The sequence below is a fragment of the Choloepus didactylus genome, chromosome Y (assembly GCF_015220235.1).
Source record: "Choloepus didactylus isolate mChoDid1 chromosome Y, mChoDid1.pri, whole genome shotgun sequence".
Taxonomy (NCBI): Eukaryota; Metazoa; Chordata; class Mammalia; order Pilosa; family Megalonychidae; genus Choloepus; species Choloepus didactylus.
Window position 1 is genome coordinate 21,842,740 of NC_051335.1, and position 14,227 is coordinate 21,856,966.

The 14,227-nt window shown below is 43.2% G+C and overlaps 1 pseudogene; it reads right to left on the bottom strand.

Annotated features, from left to right (window-relative positions):
• The window catches only part of LOC119524180, a 308,154-nt pseudogene that overhangs the window by 59,852 nt on the left and 234,075 nt on the right, over nucleotides 1–14,227 (bottom strand).

Below are 14,227 nucleotides of genomic sequence, written 5' to 3' on the forward strand. Positions count from 1 at the left end.
CTGGAAACACAACTTAACAGCATTGACTAGGTCCCCAGGTAAACTGGCCCAAGCTTTAAAAAGCCCATCAGGTATACTACAAACATCACTATGCTCATCCTCAAAATGTTTCTGTGGGTAAATGTGTTTCAACCAGGAATGCTGGGATCTCATTTATTGGCACGCAGGCCTCAGATGAGGAAAGGCTTGTGTGAAATACAAAGGAGGGGAGATTTTTCCTGTTGGACAGTGGAAGAGGGACCAGAACTCCAGCTCCCAAACAGCCACAAGAAGTCTCAGGGCAGGCCTGGGCCCCTGGCTTCCCTATTGCTCCTGACCAGGGCTTCTGCCTTCCTGATCCACTGTGACACATAGCAAGGAATCATGGGAGGGGAACGAAGCAGGTGGTATGTGGCCACTTGGTCAGCCAATGCAGGCAGTTGTTCACGTAAGCTGAGTCCACAGAGAATGTCCTCATCACGAAGCCTGGCTATTATACAAAAATCAGCCATGTGTCATTCTTGAGGACAGGTGACAGCACCTGGTTATCTCATAGTGCACACTTTTATCAAAGAGATCTTCATATGGCATACAATCTAAAACTATTTTCTTACTGATCTGTTATACAGACCTGGAACTCAAAGTGAGGTTCTACAACTTAAGTTTTAACTGTTCACTATGAAATAAACAGGTGTAACTTCTTAAGAGCTTGCAATGTTGACAAAACTTTTGGCAGCTTGATACAAAATATTAGCTTTCAAAATAAAATTTCATGAGGCCACCACCAAGAAACACCTCCAAATAATTACATTAATTCAGCATTTCTCTTGTGACTCAAAAATAACTGTGTTTTAAAATGGAATTTGCCACACCTCCTGTTCATAACAATAACACAAGCACTTTTCCCATAAAATGAATAACAATCAAATCTTAGACACCTAATAAAATAAGTCCTTCCACAGCACGGTTCTTCGGGAGAAACACTAGGAGAGTAGAAGTCAAACATGTTTGCAAAACTTGACTTAGTGAACAGTAAGATATGCTGGGATGCGTCCCTGCAAATGACATTCCTGACCACTTTCAGGGGACTCTAGGCCCTGATTTGCTTTTCCCAGTTGTGCCAAGTCCCCCACCCCCAACATTCTTGACCAAGGTCATGTGTCTGGAGCATAGTTAGCCAGGGTCAAGGGTGCAGCAGAGACTGAGGACTAGAGCTATCATTTGTCTGAATGGGAATTTAGCTAAGTCATGCCCATCCTTCGACAGTTAGCGAGCACTGTGGGGCACTAGACATGGGGCCTATGACACATTCCAGGCCCTCCAAGAACTTCCAGTTGTCATCATGACTTCAGGATGCTGCTGGCGTTGGGAGGGAGGTGATCACAGAGACATCACTGAAGAGCCCCAATGTGTTAACGGACTGTGCTGGCTTGTGAAGCTTGATGAGAAATTCTGGACCAAAGAAATGCCATGTAACCCTCTATTTCCTTTGAAATGGAATATTTAGAGGCAATCAAAATGAAACCATAATCCCCAGATTTCAAAGAAACAAATTCTGTGGGTAATATGGACTAGCCCTGTGACAGCTGTGTCTACTGCTGCTCTGGAGGCACTACTGAAGAACTGATTTCATACCTTTTTCTTCTGTTCTGTTTGGAAGCGTTTCTGGTCTTTCGGGAGGTATCTTCTTAATTTCATGTTTTCTCTCGGTGGTACCTAGTGGGGAAAGGATAATAGTGGTAAGAAAATGCTTCCTCTTTTCATTTGTTAGACACATGAACATTTTAAATATTTATCAGTTGCAACAGAGTCAACAGATTTTTTTCCTGAGCCGAGTACTGGGGCTACCTGGCAAATGTGAGCTGCTTAGAAACAGAGCAGAAGTCATTTCTGGCCTACGCTACCAAGTTTGCCTTTATACATCCTTCATTTACAAGAATACCACTAATATTTTCTGATCTTTAAACTGGCTGCCTTAGGCATCAAAATTAGTCACAGGAAATTACTGGGTGGGGTTGTAGAATGTACATAAATAAACAAGCTAATCGTCAAAATATACCAGTATCACTGGGTATTGTGCTCTACAAATAAAAGGAGTTTCTCAGGGACCTGGATTCCATTTTATAGGAGTTTCAAATATGGCTTCAACTTGTCTGATACTCCTCCCACAAGGAGGTGAGGGCTATAGCTCCCAGCCTGGAATGTGGGCAGGCTTATGGCTGCTTTGACCAATGGCTGAAGTGAAACCATATGTTTTCTGAGGCTAGGTCATAAAAAGCCAGGTAGCTCATGCTTTGTTTGCTGGAATATGGAACCGACATAAGAGAAGCCCAACTACCCTAAGGCCTCCATGCTGGAGAGCCCATGTGTAGGCACTCCAGCCAGTGACCACAGCCGAGCCCAGCTTTCCAGCCATCGCTGCCAAGGGGAGCCAGACATGTGAGTGAAGAAGCCACCTTTGAAAAGGATCTTCTAGCTGATCCAGCATCCCCAGCTGAGCTCCCAGACATCATGGAGCAGAGACAAGCCATCCCTGTCATGTCCTGTTCAAATCATGACCCACAGAATCCCTGAGCATAAGACTGTTGTTTTATGCCACTCAATTTGGGGCAGTGTGTTATACAGCAATAGTAATTAGAACATATTTTTAAGTTGAGGGCTGTGCAGAGAAGATATGATGGTTCTCCTTATGTCCTTCCTATTTGCATCTGATTCCCTCAAGTATTGCATTTTCCAAATGCAATATTAGCCTTTCATCTTTATGCATATGGACAGCAGCTGCTCCCTCACACAGGTTCCTCAACAGTGCCAGTGCCTTGGGGATGTAAGAACACTTGGGAAATAGTTAAAGCATCAAACATATCAGAAATACTACTTTTATTTATGGACTTGGCTGAGTGTTGGACAAATTCTTTATATGACCTGAACCAAAGATGGGTGCTAGGTGCTAAAATCTCAATTAAACAGCATCAGAGGCCAAAAGAATGTAAAAAAAAAAAATCCACTGAGCACACACTTTACCTAAATTCCCTTAATAACTCATTACAAATTAAAAACTCTGTATCTGATTTTTGTCAATTCCACATCTGATTTTTTTTTGGTCAAATAATGAAAGACAATGAAAGCTGATGATGAGAAAAACATGAATACTACCTCCTCATTCCAAAACAGTTTCCAGGATCATTCTTCAGGATAAATGAGCAGTGGCAGTAAGCTAGCAAGCCTAAATGCCATCTTGCCTTGCCCCACAGAGACCACCACAAACTTTGGTAAAATTGTTTTAAAAGGTTAAGAATTTGCTTACTATGCTACAATCTAGTCTCCTAATTATAATGAAGAAGTTCAGTATCACTGCTAGAAACACAAAAGGATTTGACAATCCTAATATGAAGAATCCAATCCCAGTTACAGTCTAGGTGACCTGAGCCTTGGACCACTAGACACACCTTCTTGGTCTCTTAGCGATTACCAAGACCTCTAGGGAAAAGGGTCTTTAGAGAAAAGCAAACAGCCTGCTTTAATTTCAGCACCATAAAATACTTATATGGCCGGAACCACTAGGTGGCAAAATTAAACTGCTCAATGCAAACGAGGAGCGGGGAGGGGAGCCGGAGATGTAATTAACATCCCATTTGAGGGGGTTAATCTTTGTAATTCTCAACTGTGCCAAAGGAAACGGGAAAGCAATGTGGGGTCAAGCTGATTTTTCCCCCATCGTGGTGGACCAAAAAAACTTTTGAAAAAAAATCACTCCTTAAGAAATCTATGAACAAACCAATTTGGAAGTTTATTTATGGTTAAATGAGATGGAAATATCATAATTTTGAACACAAACTAAAAAAAAAAACCCTTCTCTTCTGTTTTAGTTTACCTTTTTAAAATGCCATTTAGCTAGTTACTCATGTCAGAATTTATCCCCAAAATTTATTTGTAAAAATTCTTGAGAGGAATTCTATCAGGAAATATGGATTAGCATCTTTATGCAGGAGAACCTAGTGTGCAACGAGTTACCCAAATGTCCACCATCAATTCCACCTATATTATTCAACCTTGATATCTCAACTACACAGAAAAAGTGAATTGGACTCTTTTCAAGATTAAAAAAAGTATCATGGAGAAAAGAATTTGTTGCTAGAAAAACTTTTTTTGGGGTGGTAAGTGAAGTAAGCATAACTTTTGGTTAACCACGTGGGACAGACATTGAACATGCAGCAAATCTATACACGCACAGCTGACCTTTGCAGCTGATTAACAGGATAAAACAAAAACCAACCAAACAAAACTGGTTTATTTTAAAGATCTTTCTGGCCATTCTCTTTGGAAGTCCAGATTTTTTCACTCTATCAGGGACACATTTTAATGTATTTTTTTAAAATAAAAGAAAAACAAGTATCTTAAAAACCTGTCTGCTTGGACCAGATCCTAATTTTCAAATTTGGCCACTTGTGGCATTCAAATCCAGGAATCTTGAGCTTTTCCAAGGATGATTTGAATATCAGCAGAGCGAAAGACACATATCGTGTTGATGGAAATGAAAGGTACATTACCTGCCCCTTGTTTGATGACAGGAGCTGATGGAGGAGGTAGCTTCTTGGGTCTCTGAAAAATTAATCAAAATTGTATCACATGAGATGACTGGCAAGCCTGTCCTCTCACATAAGGACCACAGACATTGTTTTCTAGATGCAGTTTGGACAATCCAGAGAATCTCTCCAAAAAATTGAGCAATTCTCTCTCCAAGGATGTCAGTTTTTGGCACTCTTAAACAAACACTAAAATAAGTTCAGTCTGCAAAAGAAAATTCCAATTGGCTAGTGAAATGCCATTTCCCTCCTTCTAAATTTGTAACAGCCTTCTGAAAAAGCTTGGCTCAGCAAAAATGACCTGCAACCAGCAAGCAAGCACAATGGTACTCCTACGCTGAAGCAGCATTTGCAATTAAGATTTAATCTGCTGAATAACCAAGCGATTCAGAAAGAGTCACTGGAACGACTTGAAATAAAATCTGCCCTGGATATGGGATCTTCAATGAAATCCAGGCTAAGGGCCCAGTGCCGCCAAGCTGGGTTCCAAACCTTCTGCCCCTTTCCACCATCTGTGAGGCTCCCAGGCAGGCCAGTTGCACCCTATCACATAGGATAACATGGAACAGATTTATTTTTCCCCACATCAGCTGCTGTTTGCTGCTCTCTAGTACCCTGTCATTCTGTAGCTAAAGGAGGCAGCAATGCAATCGATGGCATTCATCCCAGAGCCAGTTCCAAAGGAGACTGGCATCTCCTTAGTCACAAAGGAGTAAGATGGTCAGGCTGGACTTGGCAAATGATTCAGTGGCCAGAAAATCCAACAAGGGCACCATTCCAGGATGTTATTACTACCGCTATTTGTTGGGAGGGACAGCAGAGCAAATGCAATGGAAGAACCATCTCCATGTCAAAATCATTAAGGAGACCTGGGGATGGGGAGAGTTGGAGCACATCATGGCTGGTGCTTCTTCTGACACTCTCTGGGTATCATGCTTGGGCCTCTATAAGAAGCTCCACTGAGTCTCTTCTGCACTCTGAAAATGAACTAATGTGACATTACAGCAGAGAACAGCCCATCACCAGCCCCGACCCACCAGTGCCCGGCACAATACCAAGGCAGCGAGAGAAAGCGAGAGAAACAGTTTGAAGTGAAACCTGGCGATTATTAGACCCACAAGGAACTTGCTCAGGAAGTATCACAGCATTTAGGCTTTGCTCTTTCCTAGCTGGGTGACTGATTTCAGCTGAGTTTCTCTGAGTAAACAATAGAGCATAGTGGGTAAGACGTGAGGCTTCAGAATCTGTCTCTTCAAATCCTGGCTCTTCAGTTATTGCCATGAACTCTGGGCAAATTATCCCACCAGGTGAACCTGCTCAGCTGTGAAATGGTGATAATAGTGTTATTTCCCTTTCAGGGATGATGTGAGCATTCAGGGGCACACAGTAAGCACTGACTTGTTTCATCCTCGTAACAACACTGTGAGGTAGTCATAGTATTACACCCATTCTGCAGATGAGGTCTTTGAGGCTTCCAGAGATTTACTTTTCCAAGGTCACCCAGCTATTAAATGGGGACTAGGAGTCAAACTGAGAGCTGTCTACCTCACAGGTGTGCCCTTAACCACTATGAAAAGTACCCCCCCCCCCCACGGTGCATCCACAGACAAACCATCATGCCACATAAAACCACTCAAAGAGTTTAGAAAAACATGGGGAGTGGTCTGTATTATGTTAGGGTTAAAAAAATGCGTATCAAATTGTAGCTACAGTATGAATTCAACTATATTATAAAATTCACAGAAAGAAAAAAATTGGAAAGAAATACATTTATGGTGATGATTTTTGTCTAGTGAGATTATGGGATTGTGTGGGTGTGTGTTTCCCTCTTATTATTTTTCTGAATTGTCTATATGAGGACAGATGAATGCATTTTATTTTTAAAAAAAGAAAGAAAAATGCACTAAGGGCCACCTCCCCTTGCATACAAGTCCTCCACTACTTTTTATTTTCTGGCTCACAGGTCTCACACTACTCTTTCCCCTCTGCCAGCCTCTTCCAGCTCCCTACCCCAACTTCCTCCCTTTTCTTCCTCCCTTCTTTGTCATATAAATTAGACTGCGGGCAGAGGTGTGTTTACCTAATGAAGTTACCATTGAAAGTCTGCCAATTAACCTTCCCTTACCTCAGGACCAGAGTAATTTTGTATTCACAGAACTGCCAACACCCTGTGGCCTAATTTTTCCCAGCCACAACCCGACAACGCCTACCGTCTAGATGTCTTCCTCACACCCCTTGCTGGTTTGAAAATTTTTATAACCAATTTCACATGAGCCTCCTCTCGCTGAGGCGGCTACCCCAGAGACCGTGCCTCAAACCTCAGGGCTCCAAATAAAAACAATTACAAGTCATCACATTTTCCAAGATTACTGTGCTAGCAAGGAAAAGCAATCCCTTCTTGTTGTATCATATTCAGTATGTAGGAGACACACGAAGTGTGACAGGGCAAAGCGGAGGGACACCAAGAGAGGGGATGGGGAATGTGGCACTAACAAACAGTATGCGAAAAGCGTGACAACAGCAAGTGTGTGTGTGAACAGTGGCAGAGAAAGGAGGCAGAGGTGTGAGTGTGGATTTTGAGCCTGGCACTTGGAGAGATGGTTGGGGCATGGTTTCGAGAGGCAGGAACAGTTTGGGAGCTGTCTCTTTTGCATCCTCCATGCCTGATTAACGCTGGCCAAATGCCTGCTTTGCTTAATAGCAGAGGGGGCTTGCAGATTTGCCTTCATGGCTTTTGTTTCTGTTTTCCCGTTTGACTTCACTTTCTCTGGTTCCATCAAACTCACCAGCCTTCGTGGCCTCCTGGATGAGAAACTACACCACATTTTCAAGGAAGATGTTTCTGAAGGGAATTCCAAACTAGCATCAGGGCCAGAGTTCTGTCTCGCTCTAGACCACAACTCAAATGATTAATAAAGTGTTGCACATGTGCCTACAATGCTTTTTTTTTTAATGCAACAAGAAGACAGGCCAGTGAGAACTGAATTGAGAAGGCAGACTGACTGGATAAAGCTGTAGCAAAATGTGACAGTAAAAATTCATCACAGGAGGCCATGATCCTCAAATAAAAAGACATGAGCACATCACTTAGTAATCTTCCCCAAAATGTCAAATTGTAACTGGAAAAACAAATGGGACTGTGGGGACCTTGGTTAAGCAGTAGGTCAACATTTCCTCCACCATGTTTAACAGCAACAAGATATTAACGAGCTCCTATAAGTATACAGACAGAAACATCCTTTTAACTCAGGCAAGTATTTTAAGTCATGAATTTTTAGAGGCACTTGTTCTATTTACTCTCTTTTTCCTCCCTCTATGGTGAAAGTAAAACGCTAACTCTGAACTCAGCCTCAGTCTGCTTAACTTGCAAGTAAATGTTAAAAAAAAAAAAAAAAAAAAAACACTGAGGACTTTAGAGCTACAAGTGACCACAGGGGTACCCCTTACAGTTGAGAAAACTGAGGTCCAGAGGGACTGTGTCAACAGCTGGTTGGAGGCAAAATTGGATCTAGAACTCATGTCGCCCAATGTCCACACTGTGGCAATTCATTAAAAATGAACCAACATGAGAACATTCATAATAAAATATACAGAATGAATGAGCCAACATTTTCCAATTTCCTGGGAGAGTAGAATGTCTTCCTTGGTCTTCATGCAAGCAGGGAACATATGTCTAAGCACGTGTGTGTGCCTCTATGTTAGTGTGTGGTGTTGTTGGCTTAGACAGAGATGCAAACACAATCCTTCAAAGGATATATTAAGGCTAAATTTGATTTACCATTACTACCAGGAAAGAAATAAAACCGAATTTTCTGGAGCAAGGACAGCAGGAAGGCAAGCTTTGCTTCCTATTGAAGGATTTTGGAACCGACTCTGTCCTGTTTGGCAAGTTTGGCCAGTCTTGAGCAAAAGATCTCATTAGCTGGCTCAACTGTTCTCCCTGGCAGGAACTTTGATTTGCAACTTTGCCTTCAGAGCTCTGGTCCTAGAAATGAGACGTGTTGAACACAACCACTGGGGTGTAGCCCTGGTGGCTGAGTACCGTTTAGGGGTGCTTTGTTCAAGGAATATGGTAAGATCCTAGAAGAAAATCATAGCTTGATTTTGAGAAACTCCAGGCCTTAGGAAGCCTTCCTCCATGCATTCAGCTGTTAAGTTCTCCGGAGGTGCCTGTGTATGAGTGTGGGTGAGGGATATAAATGGATGGTTTCTAGCCAAGGCACACCTCACACTGTAGAAACACACAGGAGCCTCTGCTCTGCCCTTTTTGTCTCTGCCCCTGCCCCTGGAGGACCCCTTTGAAGTGTGGGGCTGGGGCTATGCTAAGGGTAAGGATAGTGATTATAATGCCCCTTCCCTACACCCTGCGGAGCCCCCAGCAACTGCCTGCCCTGTCATTAGCACAGAAGACCCCCAGGAACCACCACACAACCTGCTCGTGGGAGAGTCTCTTTCTAGTTTCCTCTCCTTAGTCTCTGGCCTGGTGGCTTACATCCACGGTCTTCCATTAGACTGAAAGCCTTTTGGGTGGCCCCCCAGGCTTTGGCATTTGTCTTCTCCCTAAGATACTCTCTCAATTCACCCCCTTGGCTTACCCCTTTTCTCCATCCACTCCACCCTGGAAGGGATGCTTCAACTCTGTGCCCAGACCCTACATCTGGACAGAGGGACCTGGGAAGGGGAATCTGACAAGTGGCCTGGCTTCACTCTTTGCCCTCTTTTGCACTAGTATAACACAGAGCAGCAAGCAGGAGGGGAAGGAAAGGGAAGAAGAAAAGGGAAGGCACACATTAGGCCCACATGGTCAGAGGACAAGTGCTTTCTGAATGCTGTGTACTGTGCACTGTTAGCCCATGAAGGAGCAACTCGGGACATGGGCTCCGCCTTCAAAGAGATTACAATTCTGGTGGAGCCATGAGAGAGGATCACTTCACACACAAGTTTACTCAATGAGGTGCTCAAGTGGGAGAGCACAGGCGATGAGTATCAACGGAGAAGGGAGAAGGAGCACCACCCAGGCCGCTTCAGGGAAGCCCTGTTTGGGGCACAGTCAAGAGGCCAGACTTGGGCCACACTCACACCGGAGTGGTGCCCCTCCTCTGTGCATGTGGAACACTCAGAAAACCAAATGTACAAAACATATGAGAGTCCTTCTCATTACGCTGCCGAATTCAGTCTCATACTTACTTTCAGCGGACTAAAAAAGGGAAATATATTAACTTTGTGGGATTCTTTAGAAATTGGAAGGAACAATGGTGGTTCCAAAATGTTTCTGCTTCACAAGACATGCTGAAGGACATATAACTAGGAGTGAACAAAATTTTGCCTAAGGACAGCCTTTAGAAACTAGGTTGTCAGATTTTAGGGCTTTCCTAAGAACTTGAAAAAGAATCAAACCAGCAAAATTCACCGACAATGGATAATAGTCACTGCCTGGAGTCATCCAAAAGACTTCCTTTTCTGCACAAGTTTGGAACATGCACAATTCCTGCTGAGTGATCTACAGTGATCTGAAGAGGCTGGATTGGCACACAATTGCAACTGAGAAAGCCAGAAACCTAAGTGATTGTATCATAACGCATCTGGAGATGGACGGTGAGCAAGAAGGGGCTGGTCAGTCATGAAATCAGAGAAAAATGGAGAGTTGCCAAGCCAAGGGTATGTGCTTTTCTGGGCTTAGCTGAACTCAACCTGCAGCTCCTTTGGCAAATCTTTCCCACTTGAAGGTGAGGAGGCCTCAAGCTCTGGCTGAGAAGACACTTCTTAAGAGCAACTAACTCCTCTGGTTTTCACTCACTGTGCTCCCAGCAAGCATCAGAAAATGTGGTTTCCAGAGGAATCTGGCTTCTAAGGAATAGGCCTACAGGGAGCAGATGCCCAGGGCAGGCAGACCCATGTGTTCCAGACTGGCTGCAATTAGTAAGTTGGCAGGCAAATACCCAGGTAAGTCTCTGTGATTTGGCAAGGGCGAGCCTGCATCTCAGTCACAGAGACATCTTCCAGGGCAGGCTTCTGAGTCTCTAAGGCTGAAAGGCAGATCCTCCACTGTGGAGAATTCACTGGGGAAACACCTGTGGGAACCTTAGGAGCACCCATTCTTGACACTGCACAAACTGTGACGAGCCCTCCAATAAATGCATGCTAGAACATTAACACCTTCTGATGATGATTTGACCATTGTCTCTGAAAAGAACTAGAGCCCGAGACCTGATCTAGCACTATCTTTCACAATACCTATTTTAATTTTGTATAATGACAGTGAGAGGTTGTTTCTGCTATTCTTTATAGAGTCCAAGTTCCCTGTCATCCTTCAGGAATGATGATAGAGCATGCACGTTGCTTCAGTAAAGCTCTCAGAATATTTCATCTTTCTATTCAGTTACTTGATCTTAGTGACAAGGCTCAAAATAAAAAAGACAGCCACTAAATCTAGGTTCTCTCATAAATAGATTACATAGTTGCCCTAAAATATGCACCAAGAGATAAAAAGGTACTCTTGGGGAATATCTTGAGGGAAAAAAAAAAAAAAAAAACAAAACCCAAGAGTCTGTCACCGTGCTGGGAGAGAATCCACTGAGCAGTCTCTGGAAGAGTGATGGCTAGATATTCCAAAAGGCCTGGTGGGGACCGCCTCAACCCACATCCCAGTGGAAAACACGCCAGCCTCTTCAGAGTGCTTTGGAGATGTCGACTGAATCAGGAAGGCCTGTCGCTGAATAAACGTCATTTGTTGCTGTCTACCCTAATCATCACAGAGTGTCCTCTTTTCTGGGTGAATGAATTGTAATCCCAGTTACTGGCAAGACAAGATGACATCTGCTTGAAACCAGTGGCAGAAAAATGTCTCAGATTCTGTCATTCACTCAGTGACTTCATGCTAATGATTTTGATCATCTTCACACCCTCAGCTCAGCACACACCAACCCCGTCTCCAATCACATTTTCACCAGCCCACCAATACTCTGGGTGCAGCAATAAAGGCTTGTGTTTCAACCAATGCAAAGCTTGTTGGCTGATTTTAGATGCTAGAGAGGATAAAGAAGGATGTAATACTCTGAATTCTCTAAAAGCTAAATGTCACCTTATATGATTACTTTTCAGCTGTAGGAATTACTTTGTCTGACAGGTATTGCTATTGTTTTCCAAAAATTGGGTTTTCTGCTGCATATGGCCAAGATTAAAATATCTATCAAAGAGATATTTTGTCCAGGGTTGCCAAGAAGCCAACGAGGACCCAAAGAGTGTGCATGTGCCAATGAACAAGCCAAGCCGAATCTGCTCATTACTGACAACATCACTCTCACAGCAGAAGTGCTCCCCTAGCACCTTATATAACAGAACAGACCTTCTAGGAAAGTACACCATGGAGTCTCTCTTGCCTGAGTGAACTGATTGCCCCACTAAGAAATGTCTGGGAACCAGAAGGCAGGCTGCTACCAGGTAGGCAACCACAGGTTTTGCACATTTGTTAAATGAATGATCCAGAGTTTACCTCAGCCTTCCAAACAGTATAGCCTCAAACAGAACCATGAAAAAGGCAACCATCTAGTAGGGCAGCATGCCTGCTAAGATTCCCTGGCCATAAAGGTCTTGGTGTGAAAATGCTTCAGAAACCACCACCTTCTTCTCCAGCTGCACAAGAACAAGTAAGAAGGGTGAAATAGGCAGTCGGGAGTGGTCCTCTCACCTCCACTCACTCGGAGAGGCCCACACAGAGTTCCTTCAGAAAGTCTGGCAGATCTGCCTGGCCCTTAACACTAATCCTGCTGCCCAACTCTAAGCCCACAGGGGCAGTAGCGGTATGTACTCTTCCCTTCCTATTAACCAGCATGGTAGCCAGCCCAGAGAAGGAACTCAATAAATACTGAGTGAATGAATGAATGAACATAAAACATAATTATTAGGCAGCAGATCCAGGAAAAATGTGGGAAATAGCATGAAGATTATGCCATTCTGTGCTCACCTGTCTCTACAAATGTATTTTATAAGTCACTGGACTTCTTTTAAATGGATGTCTATCAAAGTTCTTAGATGCATTTGGATTCCCAAGGAGGTTCACCAAGACACCCAGATAACCATGTTGATTTGACCATCTGACTGGAAACACAAAGAATCAGAGTCAGCCTTCCATCATTCCTTTACAATTTTAGCTTGAGACGTCCCAGAGTCCCAGTAATAGCCATCATAAAGATTGCAACAGTTAACATGTACAGGGTGCTAACTACCATGCACTATGCTATGGAATGTGTGTGCATCATCTCAGTTCATCTTCTCAACATTTTTACAAGGTAGGTACAATTATTCTCATAATTTTATGGATGAAGTGTGCTGAAGCTTAGAGACACTCAATAACTTGACCTTGGCTGCAGAACAAGTAAGTGACAGAGCCAGGATTTCAGCCCAGGTCTGTCTGATTCCACAGCCTGGAGTCATAACCACTATACTCTATAAATGTTTGTCAAACTTATTCCTACATCTTACTGTTTCCAAATATGTAATATCTACTCAGCACTAAGTGTTTAGTGCCCTTATCTCAGCAACTAATCCTGTCAACTATGACAATCACCATTGCATTGTGATCAGTAAAAACAGTCTGTGACTTTTGCTTGGTGAAAAATTTCCTTATTGAATGACATGTTCTGTGAATTTATTCCCCTCCTAAAATATGGTTGGAAACTGGAATGTGGGATTATTGTCACTTGGACCAGTGCCTCTCAAAGCTGTAATATGTCAACAGATCACCTGAGGGTCTTGACCTGGGGTAGGGTTTGAGCATTTCAGACAAGCTCCTGGGTGATGTGGATACTGCTAGTCCATGGACCATACTTTCAGTATCAAGGATCTAGAAAATATCAGGAAGCAGAATTCAGATTCTCTGGACCCCAAATTCAGATTCTAAGAATGAATAACAGGCGTGGAAGAGACCATCCTTCACCTGAACAAAACAAGAAATCAAGCTATTAAAAGGCCTAAAATGTGTGGCCTTAGACTTCAAACAAATCTAACAATCTGCAGGACATAATCTTGGTGGTTACAGACACCATCTAGCTTCTTGGATAGTTACATCAGTTCACCTAAGCAGCATGCACACACATCAGATGCTAGTTTAGTGTCCTTGGCAACCAATCCACCAGTTCTGTAACTATCCTCCCTGCACCTCAGCTCTATGGAAATGGTGATGCATTAAGACTTGGGTTCAGCACAGTCCACTAACAGGGCCACATGGGCATGGAGAGGGCCCAGGTCAGGAAAGGTGAGCAGAAGTCATGCGAAAGCCTGACTCAATAGCTCTGATGTGCAGAACTGGATGGATATGTCCAAATCACTACCCCCTTACACAATGAAGTGAGCCTAAGTTTTCAGCATTTCATGTTACATCACAGACAAGGGAAACAATGTACCCGGAGTTAGGTAAACAAAGAACTGGCTCATTTAAACAATGGCATTGTTAAATGGGTTCTCACAAAGGATGAGAAAGGAAAGATCAGAGGGGTATGTGTATACATACATATACACACACACGTGTATGTGTATATATACATACACACGTGTATATAGGTGCATATATATATATACACACATCTACATATACAAACATATACATACACGTGTGTATGTATGAAAGATTACCAGGCCTGGCTCTGAGCTCTTAGCCTTACAAGGTG